Here is a 20,927-nt window from a genome sequence, read left to right on the forward strand (position 1 = left end):
TATTATGTTTTGTCATTAAAGTTTCTTAGGATGATCGTGGGTATTGTACCGACATCCCTCATAGTATTAAAGTCTAAATATATAGATAAACAGTAGAAAATAAGTCTTGTTCATAGAAAGTAGTTCATGAGTCTTGTTCATTTCAGTTGTTTTGTTCCCAGACTCTAGTTGCCTCTTTCGCCAGTTGAATGTTTCCTTTAAAACATTCTCATTTTATCATTTGAATCTATATTTTGAGATAATTCTATGTTAAGTAAGTCTTCCTCTAGTACTTAATCTAGGCCAAGAGTTTGCTCGAGGACAACAATGATTCTCGAGTGTCAATCGTGCACAGGGTGTAGGCTCGGGCGTGACACTCACCGATGTATTAGTGCATAAAGCTACAGCGTCAAAGAACCACTCAAAATCAGTACAGTACCCTAAGAACATTTGTGTAGAATAAACAAAAACACAGAAAATTCCTTATGGAAAAATGACACAGAACCCCTCGATTTGTACATAGACAACAAATGATAATATATACTAGTGCTTTTTATGCCTAATCTGAAAGGTCACAACCCCTTGGACAAGTCATAACTTTTGAGAAAATTCACACCCATAGCACACCCTTTCGAGAAAAATCACAACCAAAACAAAAAGTTACACTCCATCAAAAAAAGTCACAACGTTTCAAAAGAATCACAACTCTTTAGAAAAGTCAAAATCCTTTCATATTCATTTCACACCTTCACTAGATGACGAAGCTTTTATTTTTTCAGTTTCATAGATCTTCTTATAATGCTAGTTTAAAAAGTTTGAAACATGGTATATTATATTATGCACCCGGCAAAAAACACCATAGAAAAAGTAAAATTTTCCTTTATTGTAATGGTTAAAAGCACGATATACATACGATATTATACACCATGTACGATACAAAACTATAAGAAGTATTAAGACACCCATATATGCTACAAAAACTAACTTCATCTTTATTCTTTGAATGCAAGTGCTAGGTATGTCCATAACACCTCAAAAACTACACCAAATCACCCTATAGAGTTACTTTGTGAAAATCTTATTTTCAAACTTGAAAGCTTATGAGCCCATAAAGTTTCTGATTTTTATTCTTATTGTTGGCGTCATATCAATGGATAACCAATTTGTTTAGCTTCAAACAACATTGTCCAACAAATTTGAACTCCTCAAATCAAAATAATTATGTATAATTTAGCTATGACGTCCAAATCTGGCCGCACTATTTTGAGTAAAACATAATCTATAAATTAAATAGAAAAGAATATGGAGATGAAAGATAAATTTGATAGTTTGAGATACTTAGTTAAATAAAAACACTAAAAATTATGGGTTTATTTAATTGATGTACTTCAATATATACTTTCACGCTATTATTTCATCATAAATATTTGCTTTATGATATACTCCCTCCATTTCAAAAAGAATGTCCCTATTTCCTTTTTAGTTTGTTTAAAAAAGAATGGTCCCTTTCCTTTTTTGGTAACACTTTAACTTTAACTTTCCACGAGGCATGTTTAGGAATACAAGATTAAAGGACATGTTGGTATATTTGACATAACTTTAATTTAGAACCACAAGATTAAAAAGTCTTCTTCCATTTCTTAAACTCCATTCCAAATTAAACTAGGCCAATCTTTTTGAAACGGATGGAGTATCTAATATCCTTTGTTATGTCTCTGCACATTGGCATTGGAGAGGAGGGATTTCAGCGTATGTAACTAAAGTTTATATTCTTTTGAAATTGTTTAGCTTTAGTATTGCTAACAAAGTTTTTATACTCTTCAAGTTGAAATATCAATTCAAACGCAGTGTGTAATAAATTGGGGGAATTTTTATATTCTTCAAACCAAATCACATCTGATACTTTCAGTAAGGTTTTATATTCTTCAAACCAAAGAACTAGAAACTCATAAGAATTAATTGTCTAAAAATCATAAACAAACTAATTTTACACGGAGTAGAAAACCATACACGGTTTAGTTTGCAAACAGAATAAAAATTAATAATAATAATAACAATAATAAAACTTATTTCTTTATGATTGATTTCAATCTACATTACTAAGATACTTAAACAATAACTTTGCATAACTTCGTAAGAAACAACAAAGTTTAAAGTTTATTATCAAAAACTAGAAAGTCAACTTCAATGAAGAAAATATAATCTACAACCAAACAAAAACAATATCGAAAAGAATAAATCGAGTCCATTGAATGCACAGTGTGTCCTTATGGAAATTATTTCCCTCAATTACCTGAGGATAATGGAATTTATCCTCCAAGAATATGACACTGTTCTTCACCGGTGTATTAGTACATAAAACTACAGTGTCAACAAAACCACTAAAAGGCGATAAAGTACACTAGAATTTTGTGTAGAGTAAATAGTTCATAAAATTCATTGTTGAAAAATGAGCGGGAACCTCTGAATTTATATAAAGACAACAAAGATCAGTATGTATAAGTACTTATTGTTCCTAATCTGAAAGATTACAACACTTTGAAAAAGTCATAATTTTTCAGAAAAGTCACAACCCTATCACAATCTTTACCAAGGTCACACCCTTTCGGAAAATTACAAGCTCTTAAAAAAGTGACACCCCTTCAAAAAAAAAAGTCACAATCTTTTGAAAAAATCGCAACAGAAAAGTCAAAATCCTTTCATCTTCCTTTCCCACCTTCTCTAGGTGACTGAACTTTTATTTATTCAGTTGCATAACCTACTATCATCCTATAACACTATTCTATAAACTTTAAAACATGGTATATAATCCGGTATGTAACACCATAAAAAATTAATTTTTTTTTAAAAAAATATGATAATACAATATTATACACCCTATATGGTTCAAAATTATAAGAGGTACTAAGACATTCATATATACTATAAAAACTAACTTCATCCTCTTCCGTGAATGCAAGTGCTAGATACATCTTTAAAACCTCAGAATGTACAATGAATCGCCCTATAGAGTTCTTGTGCAAATTTGATTTCAAACTTTATAGCTTCGAGCTTCAACAATTATTGCCTATATAGATTTTTCTTTCTGTTCATATTATTGGAGTCAAATCAATGGATAATCACTTCTTTAGCTTCAAACAACATTGTCTCAAATTTGAACTCATCAAATAAAAAAAATGTGTACAATTGCACCAATGTTGTCCGGAATTGGCCAACCTTTTTTGAGAAAAACGTAAATCTATAAATTAATTATAAGAGAATATGGAGATTAAAGATAAATTTGAAATTTAGAGATACTTAGTCAAATAGAAACACTAAAAATTATGGTTTTTTTTAATTGTGTGCATCAAGATATACTTTTGGGAAATTATTTCATCATAAAATATTTGCTTTATTGTGCAAAAATCTTTTCGTTATTTTTGTTTATTCAATCTAAATGGTTCTCAATTGATTTCATGTCCTTTGTGATCAATTGTATTTTTTGTTTAAGTCTCTCCACAGTGGCATTGGACGTCATTTCCATAAAATGTGTTTGATTGTTGAGAACCTGCAAAATTACAAAAGTCAAGATATTTATGTACATTAGCCAAGTTATTAGTAAAACATCTCTCGCAATTTAGGTATCTATTTTACATTACTACAATTTCAATATTTTTAAATATGTATTAACAAAATTATATCATTACGACACAACAACTAATAAACCACTCATTTAAATTAAGGTTCAATTAAGAAGAGACAAATTAACTAAAGTAAAGTATTTTTTGATTCAACTTATAATTGATGATCCAATGGAATATCTAAATAAATGAAATACTTGCAAAGTTTTTGGCACCTTATTGTTAGCCAATTTAGAACTTCCAATTTCTTTTCTTGTCTTTAATGCTGTTGTTATCTCTCGAAAAATCTTCTTCTCATTAGATAAATAATTACTTCCATGTCTTGTTTTGAAATACAAAGTCTTAATCAGTAATTAACAAAACATTAATGATCAATAACAACACAACAATCAATTCTAATCTTGTAAGAAATAAACAATAAGAAACTAATTAAATAATATGAATCAAAACAATTAATCATTATTATTTTACAATTAAATTAATACAGTTTTTTTATTAGTTAAATAAAACTAACACTTCCAATATTCACCGGGATAAAAATTTAGACTCCCAATTAAGTTTCCGCCTGATTTGTAATCAATTGGGGTTGGTGGAATAGTAAGAATGATTTCGTGAATTTAGTTATGACCTTCTCCATTCTTGCCAACAACAAGAAATACAATGAAGAAGAATTTCAAGTCTCCCTCACTGAAATCAATTAGTTTATACAAAATGGGTTCAATAACTTTTCATTGAAATTGGATTCACTTTTGGTTACTTTTACGGTTATGGATAAGAATACCATCAATTATAAATTGAAGCACATCATGGCAATCACCTAGAAGTCATTTTTACGCTTATGCATCATGATTTAAGGTAAAAATTCATATTTTAAATTATTATTTTCCTCACATTTATTAATTATATATTTGTCCTTTTTAAGAAACAATTTTATGAATTTTGCTTAATAGTATATTCTATTTGTAGAATTACATTGGTGTAAATATGAAGAAATTTAGAGTTAAACTGAACTAAAGATGAAAGGTTGAAGAAGGAAATCAAGCAGGGGCCTTAATGGATTAAATTAAGTATAATAATATATATTTTATAAAGTTTCAAAGAATCAGAAATTGAATTGAAAAGATACATGTTGTCATGTGTCAACAATTAAAGGAACTCCTAATTGAAGGCAGTGGACGAAGCATGTAGCACATTGTATCCAAAAATAGACAGCCCAACATATTTTCAGAAGTTGCAAGTGAAGCCGACAGTCACCACCCATAGACCGTAGGGTGATCCACGGACCGTAGGTGGTGTGGTCCGTGGATGGCCACATGCAGCCCCTCCCCAAAAAGCCCAAAAATTGGCTAAAGGTAGACCCAATCAAGGACCTAGGGCCTGTAGGTAAGACCATGAACTGTGGTCCAAGGTAGTAGGTCAGACCCTCAAGTTTCAACTCTCTGCTTCGGCAACTTTTAAGCCAGGGGTCGTTTGGTCTTTTACTAATGCATTTGACAAACTACGTAGTTTTGGTAATTTTTAGCCTATTAAACTAATTAGAACCTAAACTAATCAATCATTCAATAAGAATTCATCAATGTTAAAGCAAAACAATAGGTGGAAAGGTCTAGCAGCCCTAGTTTAAGAATGCAACGATTTCCTATCAAATCCAACCTTGAAATCAAAAGATCTATCCATGGGATTCTTCACCTAGTATTGGGATTTCACTAGTGGGTTCGTTTAATCCATTAGGTCACTAGAATTCAGTCAGATTCTTGATTTTGTTCATATTATCTAGACTTCTGATTTCTCGAATTTCAGTAGATTATTATGAATTAGTTACTTTAATCTTTCTAATTAGATTATCATGATATTAGAATCATTTTGCGTAGATTCTTGTATAAACTCAGAAATCTGGTTATGTAGTTCTTTTAATTCATGACTTACATTAGCTAGGATAGATAAATAGATATACATGCGTCAATTTTCCAATATTCATTATTAGAAGTTAAATGTTGCATTTTAAGTTAGCATGTCAGTATTTTGAGTTATCAATATTATAGAATTACAGTCATAACATGTTAATTACATATTTAATTGGAAGTAGAATTAATATCAGGTTGGGCTAAGGTCAGTCACCCTCAATTCTTAGAACTATGTGTCCTCGTATTTTAAGTCCCCTCTTTGGCATCAGTTTAGTGATCACGTGAGTCACACCTCTATACATCTGTCCAGGTTTATTGGGTCCTCTCGATGGGGCGTATATATAGGACTCCACATTTAGCTCATGTGGTTTTTATGTCGGTTATTAGAATCTTCTAAAGTAAGATACTATTGCATTGACCAAGTTATCAGTTACAGTTCCCTATTTAGTATCAGCATGTATCAACTTGGTCACTGCATTCAATTGGTTCATGTTCACTACTTTTAGTATAGTATCATGATTATCTCATATCATTGCTCAATTATATATATATATATTGTCCAAGTTTACTATATCCTGCATGCAGAGTACCTTTCAAGTACTGACGCATAATCTACGCTACATCTTCTCGTGATGTAGGTTAAGGTCCTCAACTTTCCAATCATGCATAGGTCGGTTCCCGATCTCTATTTAAGCTACATTAGTGGTGAGTCCTCAATCTTCAATGATGAGTGACATGATTATCTTTCAATTTTTAGTCTTTAGTTTTAGTTTTTGCTAGATTTAGCTGGGAATGTCCCAGCATTATTAGTCTTTTAGAGGCTTTATTTGAGACATAGTTAGATTAAATTTTAGCTTCGGAGTTTGATATTTCAATTGTCATTGAAATCATAGTTTATTTATTCAAATAGTTTGGGTATTTCCTGTCACTTCAGTTTATTTCATGCTTATGTTTTCGTATAGTACTTTCTTATTTTAATATATTTGTAAGTATTCTTATGATATGCCAGCAGGGTTAGCTTACGGCCACTTTTGATGCTATATCTCATGTCCCCATCCTGGGGTAGCTTCGAGGCATAACATACTTGGTATTCAAGCCCTAGGTTTGAGAGTCCTAGGATGTCTAGAAAGTCGCACTAAGAAGTTCGTGGTTGTGCAGTGCACCATGTCTAATTAGAGGAAGGCTACAGAGTGTTTTAGGAGAACATCACTTTCTTGATATTCTTATTGTATGTGAGGTATGATCCAATTTCCTCGTTCTAATACTATGATATGCATTTAAAATCATGCCTCCTCGTAGCGCTTACCACAAAATGTTAATGAATGTAATGCTAATGCAGTCCCTCCAATCCCAAGCCATGAGTTTTTGATTGCAGAGTTTTGTAATGTTATCAAACTTTTGGCTCAGAGTATGACTTATCAGAACAATCAACAAGTTCTGGGAGATAAGCTTAGAGAAATAACTAAGGTCAACAAGAAAGCTAGAATAGAGAACTCTGAATACAATCACGAAAATCGAATGGTGGACATCACTTTATCAAAAAGATCCAAATAGTAAGGTATCAGTCTCCAAGTCTCGAAATATTTCAGGAAATAAGACATACCCAATTGTCCAAAGTGTGTTAACCATCCAAGTGAGTGTCTTGTAGGCAAGGAGGATGTTTTGGGTGTTGTAAGCCTGGTCATATTGTGAAGAATTGCCCTTCTGCCAGACAGGGTCAAGAAAGTGGCAATAATAGATCTTAGTCTACAGTTCCAGCACCATCAGCAGGTCTCCTAACTCCGTAGGGTCTGTCATGTGGTACACGTGGCGGTCAAAGCCAAGGCAGATTTAATGCTATCAAGGCTTGTCTGGATCAGGAAGATTTTTCCTAATATTGTCACTGGTACGTACGAGCCTTTCATTTAGATTTTTATGCATTGTTAGATCTAAGGGCTACTCTTACCATTGTAACTCTTCGTAGAATAGGGTTTTTAGGGGTCAATCCAGAAACTCTTTCAGAATCCTTATCAGTTTCTACTATAGTTGGTAACCCATTTATTGCTAGACGGGTATACATAAATTTCCCTATCACATTCTATTAGAAAAACACCTTAACAAACCTTGTAGACTTAGAAATGATGGATTTCGATATCATTCTAGGAGTGGATTGGGCATATTCTTGTTATGCCTCAGCCAATAGTAGAAGTAGGATCGTTCACTTCCAATTTCTAATGAACCAGTAAAGGTAGTAGCTCAGTGAATATAGGTCGAATTATCTCTTCCCTTAAGTCCATAAAGATACTCTATAAAGGTTAGTGTAGCGTATGTAGAGGAAAAAGAGAAAGAATTATCATAGATATTCATTCACTTGCTCACTAAGGAAGTTAGTCCTATGTACACATCAGATGGTGGTGTGATAATCCATAATAGATCAGAATCTTCATTGGTAGCGGAGGTTAAGGAAAAGCAAGACATTGATTTTGTGGCTAAGTTCCCTAATTCCTATCAAGGGAAGGTTAAACATTAGAAACTAGGAGTTATGACTCAAGAGATCAACATCCCTACTTTAAAGTGGGAAGTTATCAAGATAGACTTTATTACAGGTTTACATTGTACTCGCAGACAACATGACTCCATTTGGGTGATAGTTTGTAAAATTACTAAGTCTACACATTTTTTGTCTTTTAAGACTTAATCTTTACATTAATGAGATAGTTATATTGCATAGATTTTCTTTGTCTATCATCTCATATAGAGGTCCTCCGTTTAGCTCTTAGTGTTGGAAGTCATTTCAGGAAGCTTTGGTACTCTAGTTAATCTTAACATAGAATTTTGTCCACAAACGGATGCACATAAAGAGTGTACCATTCAATCCTTATAGGACATGTCGAGAGTCTGTGTGATCGTCTTCAATGGTAATTGGGATTATCAACTTCCTCTTTTATAGTTTTTGTCCCATAATAATCACATTCCTTCTTTGATATGTCCCCTTATAAGGCATTTTATGGGCGTAGACGTATATCTCAAGTTGGTTGATTTAAAGTAGGTGAAGCAGTTGTGATAGGGATAGATTTGGTTCAATTATTGTAACACTTCAAAAATCTAAGACGTATTCTAGAGCCTAACATAAGTGTAATAAGGATTAGACATTGTTTTAAGGTCCATTTTGATTATTATAAGTTATTTAGGAATCCTAGAAACCCAAACGTTCATGACGTTTGGAAACTGGTTCAATGAGGTACTAGCGTGCCTTAGCCTATTTGACTAGCTTTTAAGAGTTGTAAAATGATAAAAATTGGTGCAAGGGTGTCTAAAATGTGTTTAAGATGATTCATGGTCAAAATGTACGAGTACGACTACCCTAGACCAACCAAGGGCCCTTGAGGAGGACCCTTTCGTTTGGGTTCAAAAGCACTGGCTGGGCAGTGTGCACCCACCAAGGGAGACGATGGAAACTGTGTGGATCACGCAGCGTCCATGCAATCCGTTGACCAACACTTAGCCAAATCCCTGAAGGACTTGTTTTTTCTGGTCTCTGAACTCATCGATCGATGAGCAGCACAGAAGGGGGCAAGGGTCGTCGACTCACAGACGGACCGTTGGTGAAGGTCTCGCCTTTGAGGGCCTGTTTTACTGCACATTTTAAGTTAGTTCCAATTAATTAATTAAGGGGTTAGTTCATTAGTTAGGGGTTAAGGGAAGCCTAATTAGGTTAATTAGCCCCACATATAAAGACCCCAACTCCACTAAACAAACCTAAGCTCTCATAACTCACAAAACAATACTCTCTTCCTTCTCTTTTATTTCTCTGTCTAGTGAAGAACTCTATTGAATACCAAGCTAGGAGAGGGTTAAAGGTCTGCAAAGGGTCAAGTTTCACCATCAATTAGCAAGGTATGGGATCTAATTCACCTTTGAGAGCTCTTTCATCAAATGGTTCCATCAAATTGATTTCCAAAGTCCAGTTTTCAAGTGGGTTTCATCCAATCTCGAAATTGATGTTAGGAATTGATTTTTTTATGATTTCTTTTAGATATTATGAATTTAGTAACATGTATTCTAACTTAATTATGTTATTTCTTGATGTATTGGTCTAGTTTGTAGAAGATGACCTATTACCCTTACCTTGGTTATGATCTTGATATGAATTAGGTTATATTGGCCCAATTGACATGGTTATTGGTTGAATTACTACTAGATGATGTTGTAATACTAATCATGCATTAATAAGGGTGATTTATAGTCATTTTATGCTAGTTCGTGAGAAGTGATCTACGTTATGAAGTATGTTGTGAGTTTGACCTAAGTATCTTATCTTAAGTTATGATCTAGTATTGAATTGTGATGTAGTGATTCTTTTAGCCTTGTAATCATATTGCATTGAATTATTATGATGTTACACCCTATTGGGTTGAGTTAAGGGTTGATGGTAAGACATTGATGATGAATTATGAAGGAGACATGGTAAGTCTTATGATCCATATCCTTTACTTCAAATTATCGTTAATTGTAATTAAGTTATGATGTTATATTGGAGTATGCCTTGTATTAGGATTGATAGGGTGGTATGATCTTGAATTGAAATGTCTTGAGTATGATTTGTAAGGGTGTTGGCTTAAGATGTAAATGTTATAAGGATGGTTAATAATTTACCAATGTGCCTTATCATGATATGAAAATGTTAATGTGCTAACCTCACCTATATGAATTGTAATGAAAGGACAATACTCATGCGATTCTTATTAAGTTATGATGATTATGATGATGTTATACAAGGGTTAGACCCTATGACTTACAATAAGCTTATGATGATTAATAAAGATATTAAAGCCATTTCAAAAAGGGACTCTAGCTTAGCATCGAGTGAACTAGAGTGAGGAGTGTCCCTTTCCACATAGGGAAGGTAGGATCACTAATTTTGAGATTGGAGACTACAATGCATGTAGCATAAAGAGGGTCCCTACTATGTATCCTAGTTCTTGAACTATGTTTCCCCCATAGGAATATTAGCTAGTGGATCCACATAGTTACTATGTTCATGTTTTGGTACCACCTTGGCAAGTAGTCCGCCTTCTTTCGGTGTAGGGTTCCATGACACCGGATTCCACATTAGCTCGTGTGGTCTATGTTGGCTAGGGAAAGATTTTACCAAAAAGTAAAATGAACTAAAGGATTGAACTCTAACTAAGATGATCTAAGGATTTTAGCTTAGTCTAGGTAGGGGTATGGGACTCTACCTAAACATAGCACTAGTTATCCTTGAAGAGAGTCTTAGGAGGATGTTCTTATGCATAAATATGATTATAGTGTTACATGACATATATATGGTGAACTTGCACATCATTGATACCATATGTTGATTGGTGTCACTTATGAATGAATATGTGTTGGTCTATATTGTTAAAGCATGGTGTTATGTACTTTTAAATGTTATTATATGTGAAGTAGGATATTAGTCATGATTCTTGTTGGGTTACTTGATTAAGGTTATGGGGCTTTGCTTGGTCATTGTACTTGTTGACTTGATAGGGGTTGTGGTTAATTATCTTGCTTTGGTCATATTATAATGAAGTCTTATTCATGCTTGTTGAGGTTATGACTTGATGGTAGAGTTTCTTTGACTTCATGTCTAATTTCATGATATTCATGTTGACTTGACTAGTTGTGATGTTGTTGGTCTTGTGATGTACATGCCTATGACTTAATGACTATGTTTTATTTATTTGGTATGGTCCTGTTGAATGTGCATAAAGGTTTTCAAAGTAAATTGCATACTTAATGAAATGTCCTATTTTAGCATTTTTTCATGATATGTATGCATATGGTCTCATACTTAGTACAAGTGACTAACCCTATTTCTTCCTTTTCCCCAACATTTTAGGTAACGGTCGTTGAAGGGCTTTTGGAGACGACATTAAAGAGGACTTGAATTTCTTAATCATCCAAGTAGAAAAGGTCCTCACTTTCCGAGGGCGCTGCCACTATCAAGCCATGATATTGTTTTTAGTATTAAGACTACTCTTATGCTTCTTTCCTTTAGTTGAGTACTATACATTTGTATGACCTATATGTGGTCTTGTTATTGATGTAGGGGCTAGGCACAATTTGATATACTATTATCAAATGGTTATGATGTGAGATGAATATTATGACTATGTTATGTTCTTTATATATATATATTTATGTGCAATAAAAGAAGAAGACTAAGTAATCTTCTGACACGAAGGGTCTATGTATACTCGATATATTTATACTATGTGTATGTAGAGATCTATGTAAACCTCCGAGTAAAAACTTAAATATTTCCCTAAATTTTACCTATTAATGTAATGATGTAAGCTAAGAGGCTAGTCTTAGTCCTCAAAGAGTACGACAATATCGGTTACGTCTAGGGGGTATTCAAGGATGTGACAAACTCGGTATCGGAGCATGAGGTTAAATACCTTTGAGTCGATGTCTCTTTCACTCACGTCTATGTAGGTTCGTATTCATAATTGTGAAGCGTGCCACACTTATGAATAGGAATCTATATTATGCTTAGGAAACTCTCACTTTCTCTGAAGTCCAATATTGTGTCTTTGGAGTGTTAACTCTATGTTCTTTTACATATAATCCTCTTATGGTGATGATAGTCAATGAATGCTCGAAGGAATGTGACACAAAGACTTAAGAAGAGATTGCCAATGCAAAAGTTCCTCCCCGTGGTGATCAAGTTCCTCCTCTTGAGAAAGATGTGAATGATGACCAAGCTCCGGTAAGTCCTCCTCCTTTGACGGATGATAACATAAGGGACGCTCTCTTCCAAATGTCCCAAGCCATTACTACCCAAGAAAAATCCACCACTAGTCAAGCCCAAGCCATGACGGCCCAAGCTAATCGGGAGGTTGTACCCCGAGCTCATCAACAACTTGCTACCATGTCGTCCTGTCTAAGTGATTTAACTAAGATGAATCCACCTACTTTCTATGGGTCCAAGGTTGAAGAAGACCTCTAAGAGTTCATTGATGAAATATATAAGATCCTCTATGCTATGGGGTTGTCTACTAGTGAGAAGGTCGAGTTAGCCACTTACAAAATCAAAGATGTGGCTCGATCATGGTACGTCCAATGGAAGGATAATAGGCCTTTAAGTGGTGGACCACTGACTTGGGAAGTGTTTAAAAAAGCTTTTCTTGATCGGTTCTTTCCTAGGCATAAGAGGGAAACTAAAGTGGTGGAGTTCATTACCTTTGTCAAGGAGGTATGAGTGTGCTTGAATACCCCTTAAAATTCACGAAATTGTCAAAATATTCTCCTTCTTTGGTTTCCGATCTTAGGGATAAAATGAGTCGTTTTGTGACAGTGGTGTTGGATGATTTGAAAAATGAGTTTCATTTTGCTATGCTACATTGAAAAATGAACATTTCTTGTCATTTGGTTAATGCTCAACATGTAGAAGAGGCAAGGGCTAAGAGGAAAAGTAGAGATGCCAAGAATGCAAGATCTTTTGATGGTGGTTCTTCAAAGAGAAGGCTTGGATACAAGACAAGCCTAGGTTTAAGAAGAGGATTTCTAATCAAGTTCCTTCCAAGATCCCTAAGGCTAGGGATGATAGGGTGTCTAACCCTAAGTCTAAGGGAAGGGATAGTGGTTCACCAACCAAGAAGCCAACTTGTGGAAAGTGTGGCAAGAAGCACTATGGTGATTGTCTTAACTGAACGGATAATTGTTTTGGTTGTGGTAAAAGTGGGCAAGAGGTTAGGGATTTCCCTAATGTGAGGGGTGAAGAAAATATTAGTGGTCAAGATCAAGCAAGTGGTTCAAATATGGCTCCGAAGAAGAACCTCCTTTATGCTCTCCGCTCTAAGGGTGACAAAGAGACTTCTCCCGACGTGGTGATCGGAATGTTGAAAGACTTCTCCATTGATGTATATGACTTACTTGAACCTAGTGCTACTTTATCATTTGTTACACCTCTAGTAGATAAAATTTTTACATTTTGCCCAATATATTGCATGAACCTTTCATAATGTCTACCCCGGTAGGTGAGTCGGTTATTGCAAAAAGGGTGTATAGAAATTTTCCTATGATGTTGCCCAATAAAGTTTCTTATGTTGAACTAATAGAACTTGATATGCTTGATTTTGATTTCATTCGGTTATCGATTGGTTGTATGCTTGCTTTGCTTCGATAGATTGTAGAACGAGGGTGGTGAAGTTTAACTTTCCAAATGAGCTAGTTTTAGAGTGGAAGGGCAGAAATTCTATTCCTAGAGGTCGTATCATCTCTTGTTTGAAAGCATGCAAAATTATCTCTAAAGGGTGTTTATACCATATAGTAAGTGTCTAACATTTAGACTCCAAAATTCCCCCTTTGAGTAGGTCCTCGTTGTAAGGGATTTCCGGAGGTCTTTCCTAATGATCTTCCGAGTATTCTTCTGAATGGGAAATGATTTTTGTAGAGACTTGTTATCGCATACAAATCCCATTTCATAATCGGATGTCTCTGTCCGAATCCAAAGAGTTGAAGGCTCAACTAAAAGATCTACTACACAAAGGCTTCATTACACCTAGTTTTTTCTATGGGGTGCTCTGGTTTTGTTTGTGACGAAGAAGGATGGGTCCCTTAGAATGTGCATTGATTATCGACAACTCAATAAATTCACTATTTAATAACACGTATCCTCTCCCTTGGATTGACGACTTGTTTGATCAACTCCAAGGGCAAGCTACCTTCTAAGATTTACTTAAGATTGGGGTATCATCAACTTTGGGTGAAAGGTGAGGATATACCAAAATTGGCATTTTGGACTAGATATGGTCACTATGATTTCTTAGTAATATCCTTCGGTCTCACAAATACCCCGGCGATGTTTGTGGATCTTATGAATAGGGTGTTTCGAAGTTACCTAGATTCATTTGTCATTGTCTTCAGTGATGACATCTCGGTATATTCAAAAAATAAGGGTGATCACATGAACCATTTGAGGGTGGTGTTACAAGTGCTTAAGGAGAATCAATTATTTGTTAAGTACAGAAAATGTTAGTTTTTGTTAAGGTTTGTGGCATTTCTTGGTCATATCATATCTAGTGAGGAGTTGAGATTGATCCAGGGAAAACTGAGGTGGTGAAAAATTGGCCTACACTATTGACTGCAACCGACATTAAGAGTTTCTTGGGTCTAGCGGGTTACTATTGGAGGTTTGTGGATGGTTTTGCGTCCATTACATCTCCCTTGACTACTTTGACCCAAAAGAGTAAGATATTTGAGTGGTCGGAGGCGTGTGAGAGAAGCTTCCAAATCTTGAAAGATAGGCTTACTTCCGCTCCGGTGTTGACTTTACTGTTGGATACAAAGGGTTTCATTGTGTATTGTGATGCATCCCGAGTGAGTTTAGGGTGTGTGCTTATGCAACATAGGAAGGTGGTAGCCTATGTTTCTAGACAACTTGAGGTACATGCGAGGAACTATAGAACTCATGATCTTGAATTAGCGGTCGTGGTATTTACCTTAAAAATATGGAGGTATTACTTGTATGGTGTTCATTTTGATGTGTATACCGACCACAAGAGTCTTTAATATGTGTTTACTCAAAAAGAGTTAAATCTCCAACAAAGAAGGTGGTTAGAATTATTGAAGTATTACGACATGAGTGTTCTCTATCACCCCGGCAAGGCCAATGTGGTTGCGGATGCTCTAAGTCGTTTATCCATGGGTAGTGTGTCTCATATAGATGAAGCCAACAAAGACCTAGTGAAATATGTTCATAGGTTGGCTAGATTGTGTGTGAGGTTGGAAGATTCTCCGAATGGTGGTTTCATGATCCATCATAAATCCGAGTCATATTTGGTAGTTGAGGTGAAGTCCCAACAACACCTTGATCAATTATTGATAGATCTGAAGGAATCGGTTCTTGGTAAGCTTAATGAGTCATTCTCCTTAGGGGCAGATGGTGTATTGAGATATCAAGAAAGTTTGTGTGTTCCCAATGTAGATGGTTTGAGGAACTAGATCCTTGAAGAAGCCCATGGGCCCCGTTAATCCATTCATCTGGGTTCGACAAAGATGTACCATGACCTTAGGGAAGTATTTTGGTAGGAAGGTTTGAAAAAGGACATAGCGGAATTTGTTGCTAAGTGTCTAAATTGCAAACAAGTGAAAGCCGAACATAAAAAGCCATGTGCTTTACTTCAAGAAATCCAAGATCCTACTTGGAAGTAAGAAGACATCAATATGGATTTTGTGGTAGGCTTTCCTCGAACACAAAGGCAATATGAATCTATATGGGTGATTGTGGATAGGTTGACCAAGTCCGCTCATTTTATTCCCGTAAAATATACTTATTTGGCGGAAGATTATGCAAGGATCTTCATAGATGAGATTGGGTGTCGCCATGGTATTCTGTTATCCATCATATCGGATCGGGGGTGCACAATTCACATCTAGGTTTTTGAGGTCATCCTGAAGGTTTGGGTACTAAGGTGAAGCTAAATAACGCTTTACATTCCCAAACGGATGGCCAAGCAGAGCGTACTATTCAAATCCGTGAGGATATGCTTAGAGCTTATATTATTTATTTCAAGGGAAATTGGGATAAGCATTTGCCTTTGGTGGAGTTTGATTACAATAATAGTTTCCATTCATCCATATCCATGGCTCCTTATGAAGCATTGTATAGTAGGAGGTGTAGGTGTCCTATTGGATGGTTTGAAGTGGGTTAGCCTTCGTTTCTTGGTCTAGATTTGATTTATAAGAATTTAGATAAGGTTCATATCATAAAGAACTGGTTGCAAACAACTTATAGTTGCTAAAGTCTTATGTCGAACATAGGAGAAGGGATTTAGAGTTTGAAGAAGGTGATAAGTTGTATTTGAAAATTTCGCCTATGAAATGGGTGGTTAGATTTGGCAAGAAAAGGAAGTTGAGTCCTTTTTATGTGGGTTCCTATGAAATCTTGCAAAGGGTTTGTAAGGTTTCTTATGAGCTAAGGTTGCCTAGTGAATTGGCTTTGGTTCATCAGGTTTTCCATGTTTCCATGCTTAAGAAGTGTATCGGTGATCCCCAGTGTAGTCTTCCTATTGAGGGTCTTGGTGTGGAGGATGACCTCTCTTATGAGGAAGTTCCAGTTCAAATCCTTGATAGGAAAGTAAAGAATTTGAGCAATAAAGAGGTGGCTTTCGTAAAGGTGTTCTGCAAGAATCACCTAGTTAAGGGTGCAACATGGGAGGCCGAGGCCGACATGAAGTCTCGTTACCCTCATCAGTTTTGTAACTAAGGTTGTTGTTCTTACTAATAATGAAAGAATGACTAATATTTGAAGTTTCGTGATTTTAGGTGAAGTTTTGTAAAATGTGCATTTTTTATATTGTTACATTGAAATTACAGTGAAACATGCCTAATTAACTTGAAAATTGTCAATTTTGCTCTTTGGCTTGTTTTGAGTTATGTTGTGCATTTGATATGGTGATTATTTAAGAAATGATATGTAACATGTTGGTAAGTTGAACTTTGACATAATTCACTCATCAATGCAATGTTGAGCTCTTGTTGTTGTGAGAAGGATATTCCACATAATGTAATGTTGAGCCTTAGGTGTGGTAATTGTAATTTATAATTGCCTTGTGTATGTGATATGGTTGATGTTGTTATCTATTGTTGTTGGTTGGGCTGCAAGTCTTGAGTCTACTCCTTCCTTGAAAAGATTTTTAGTGTCATTCTGGGACGAATGTTCCTTTGGGGGGGGGGGGATAATGTAACACGCCGAAAAATCCAGAATGTGTTCGAGAGCCTAATGTAAGTGTCATAAGGAGTAGACACTTTTTTAAATTTCATTTTGATGATTATAAGTCATTTAGAGAATCTAGAAACCAAACTTCCAAGAACATCCATGTCATCCGGAAAATGGTTCAACGAGTTACTAGCGTGCCTTAGCCTATTTGACTAGCTTTTAAGAGTCGGAAAATTATTAAAATTGGTGAAAGAGTGTCTAACATATGTTTAAGATTATTCATGGTCGAAACATCAGGGTACAACTTCCCAAGGGCCAACCAAGGGCCCTTGAGGAGGACCCTTTCATTTGGGGTCAAAATCACTGCTTGGGCAGTGTGCACCCACGAAGGGAGGCGACGGAACATGTGTGGATCGACGGGACATCAATGCCATCTGTCGACCAACATTTAGCCAAATATCTGAAGGACCTGTTTTGTATAGTCTCTGAACTCATCGACGGATGAGCAGCACGGAAGGGGGCAAGGGCGTTGACTCACAAACAGACTGTTGGTCGAGGTCTCGTCTGTGAGGGCCTGACTTTCTTCATGTTTTAAGTTAGTTCCAATTAATTAATTAAGGGGTTAGGTCGTTATTTAGGGGTTAAGGGAAGCCTAATTAAGTTAATTAACACCCCATATAAAGACCACATCCCCATTAAACTAACCTAAGCTCTCATAACTCACAAAACAAAACTCTTTTCCTTCTTTCTTCTTTCTCTCTCTAGTGAAGAACTCCATCGAATACCAATCTAGGAGAGGGTTTAAGGGATGCAAAGGGTCAAGTTTCACCATAAATCTTTATCAATTATCAAGGTATAATATCTAATACACCTTTTGAGACCTCTTTCCTCAGATGGTTCCATCAAATTGATTTCCAACGTTGAGTTTTCATGTGGGTTTCATCCAATCTCGAAATTGATGTTATGAATTGATTTGTTTATGATTAATTTTAGATATTATGAATAGAGTAACCTGTATTCTAACTCAATTATGTTATTTCTTGATGGATTGGTCTAGTTTGTAAAAAATGACCTATTCACCTTAACCGTAGGTTATGATCTTGATATGAATTAGGTTATATTGGATAAATTGACTTGGTTATTGGTTTAATTACTACTAGATATTGTTGTTATAATAACCATGAATTAATTAGGGTGATTTATAGTCATTTCATGCGAGTTCGTGAGAAGTGATCTAGGTTATGAAGTATGTTGTGAGTTTGACCTAAGTATCTTGTCTTAAGCTATGATCTAGTATTGAATTGTGATTGGTGATTCTTTTAGCCTTGTTATCATGTTGGTCATTTAATTATGATGATGTTACACCCTAATATGGTTGAGTTAAGGGTTGATGTTAAGACCTTGATGATAAATTATGAAGGAAACTTGGTAAGTCTTATGCTCCATATCCTTTACTTAAAATTATGGTTAATTGTGATTAAGTCATAATGTTGTATTGGAGTATGCCTTGTAGGATTGATAGGGTGGTATGATGTTGAATTCAAATGTCTTGACTATGATTTGTGAGATGTTGGCTTAAGATGTAAATATTATAAGGATGATGAATGATTTACCAATGTGCCTTAACATGATATGAAAATGTTAATGTGCTAACATCACCTATATGAATTGTAATGAAAGGCCAATACTCATGTGGTTCTTATTGACTTATGATGATGATGATGTTATACAAGGGTTAGACCCCATGACCTATAATAAGCTATGATGATTAATAAAGATATTAAAGATATTTCAAAAAGAGACTCTAGCTTAGCATCGAGTGAACTAGAGTGAGGAGTGTCCCTTCCGACATAGGGAAGGTAGGATCACTAATGTACTATTGAGATTGCAGACTAAAATGCATGTAGAATAAAGAGGGTCCTAACTATGTCTCCTAGTTCTTGAACTATGTTGCCACCATAGGAATACTATCTAGTCGATCCACGTAGTTGCTATGTTCATGTTTTAGTACTACCTTGGAAAGTGTCCGCCTTCTTTCGGTGTATGGTTCCATGACACTGGATTCCAAATTAGCTCATGTGGTCTATGTATGTTTGGGCAATATGTTCCCAAAAGGTAAAATTAACTAAAGTATGGAACTCTAACTAACATGACCTAAGTGGTTTAGCTTAGTCTAGGTAGGGGTATGGGACTCTACCTAAACATTTCACTAGTTAGCTTTGAAGGTAGTCTTAGAAGGATGTTCTTATGTATGAAAATAATTATAATGATACATGACATGTATATAATGAACTTCCACATCGTTGATACTATATGTTTATTGGTGTCACTTATGAATATGCGTTGGTCTATATTGTAAAAGTATGATGCTACGTACTCTTAAATGTTATGATATGTGAAGTGGGATGTTAGTCATGATTCTTGTTGTGTTACTTTATTTAGTAAGGTTATGGGGCTTTTCTTGGTCATTAAACTTGTTGACTCGATAGGGGTTGTGGTTAGTTGTCTTGCTTTGGTCATGTTATAATGAACTCTTATTCATGCTTGTTGAGGTTATGAATTGATGGTAGACTTGCTTTGACTGAATGTCTAATTTCATGATATGCATGTTGACTGACTAGTTATGATGTTGTTGGTCTTGTGATGTACATTCCTATGACTTAATGATCGTGTCTTATTGATTTGGTATGGTCTTGTTGAATGTGCATAAAGTTTTTCAAAGTAAATTGCATACTTAATGAAATGTCCTATTTTAGCATGTTTTCATCATATGTGTGCATATGGTCTCATACTTAGTACAAGTGTTGTACTAACCTCATTTCTTCCTTTTCGCCAACATTTTAAGTTTCAATCATTGAAAGAATTTTGGAGACGACATTGAAGAAAAATTGAATTTCTTAGTCATCCAAGTAGGGAAGGTCCTAACTTTCCGAAGGCGATGCCACTATCAAGCAATGATGTTTTTTTTAGTATTATGACTGCTCTTATGTTTCTTTCCTTTCATTGAGTACTAAACATTTGTATGACCTATATGTGGTCTTGTTATTGATGTATGGGCCAGGCACAATTTTATATACTCTTATCAGATGGTTATGAGATGAGACGAATATTATGACTATATTCTATTCTCTCTCTCTCTCTCTCTCTCTCCATATATATACATATATATATATATATATATATATACATATATATATATATATGCTATATATATATATGCTATGTATACTCGATATATTTATGCTATGTGTATGTACAGGTTTATATTAACCTCCGAGTTGAAGTAATGATAAGTTTTAAATTTTCTTCTAAATTTGACCTATGAATGTAATGATGTAAGCTAAGAGGCTAGTCTTAGTCCTCAAAGAGGATGACGACACTGGTTACGTCTAGGGGGTATTCCCGGATGTGCCAATGATGCTATGTAGAAAGTCCAGCTCATTAGAGATAGTCTTATGACAGCCTAGACTCGCCAGAAATCCTATAAATTTGTAAGGAGAAAGGACTTGGAGTTCCAAGTTGATGATTGGGTTATTTAGAAAGTATCACCTATGAAGGGGGTGATGAAATTTAGAAAAGAAAGGGAAGATAAGTCCTAGATATGTAGGTCCTGACAAGTTCATGAAAAGAGTTAGTAAAGTGGCTTCTGAGTTAGAGTTTCAAGCAGAACTAGCTGCAGACAGGTTATGGCCATGAGTGACGCCCCTTAACTCATGTGACCCCCCCCCCCCCCCC

At 35.2% G+C, this 20,927-nt stretch overlaps 1 long non-coding RNA gene across 1 annotated transcript in view; it reads right to left on the bottom strand.

The window, feature by feature from the left end:
- Positions 1–3,295: 3,295 nt before the first annotated feature.
- The window catches only part of LOC107017420, a 28,504-nt gene continuing 10,872 nt past the window's right edge, over positions 3,296–20,927 (bottom strand). The window contains exon 3 of the long non-coding RNA XR_001456496.2: positions 3,296–3,526. This is a non-coding gene — a long non-coding RNA (uncharacterized LOC107017420). The remainder of the gene's footprint in view (positions 3,527–20,927) is intronic.

The sequence above is a fragment of the Solanum pennellii genome, chromosome 4 (assembly GCF_001406875.1).
Source record: "Solanum pennellii chromosome 4, SPENNV200".
Lineage (NCBI taxonomy): Eukaryota > Viridiplantae > Streptophyta > Magnoliopsida > Solanales > Solanaceae > Solanum > Solanum pennellii.